This window comes from Mesitornis unicolor, unplaced genomic scaffold, assembly GCF_000695765.1.
Source record: "Mesitornis unicolor isolate BGI_N332 unplaced genomic scaffold, ASM69576v1 scaffold15514, whole genome shotgun sequence".
NCBI classification, from domain to species: Eukaryota; Metazoa; Chordata; class Aves; order Mesitornithiformes; family Mesitornithidae; genus Mesitornis; species Mesitornis unicolor.
Genome location: NW_010178224.1, coordinates 39,366 through 39,649, shown reverse-complemented (window position 1 = coordinate 39,649; position 284 = coordinate 39,366). Strand labels below are relative to the sequence as shown.

Sequence of the window (284 nt, the reverse complement as noted above, 5' to 3'; positions counted from 1 at the left end):
CTGCCGCCGTCCTTGCTGCAGCCCTCCGAAACCAACCCCCCGAAACCAACGCCCCGGTATTTCTCTTCTGTTTTTGTTTGTAGGGATCCCTTTATATTTTGTGGATTTGCAGGATGACTTAGATGATTGTGAGTAACTGTTTTTTTATTTTTCTGTTCCCTGTTTAGGACCTCCCTCGCTCTCCCCCTACCCCGGGGTCTTTCTGTCGCTCTCTTTCACTCTCCGCGTATTTATCCAGGTTATGGTGAAGGGAGGATCTTGAGGTTGGTTGTAATGGTAGGGGA

At 48.9% G+C, this 284-nt stretch overlaps 1 protein-coding gene across 1 annotated transcript in view; it reads left to right on the top strand.

The window, feature by feature from the left end:
- The first annotated feature begins 88 nt into the window (after positions 1 to 88).
- Positions 89 to 284, top strand: part of LOC104538983 (serine/threonine-protein phosphatase 4 regulatory subunit 1-like) — a 23,051-nt gene continuing 22,855 nt past the window's right edge. Inside the window, exon 1 of the mRNA XM_010182382.1 lies at positions 89 to 128. The gene's annotated coding sequence lies outside the window, so the exon portion shown is untranslated. The remainder of the gene's footprint in view (positions 129 to 284) is intronic.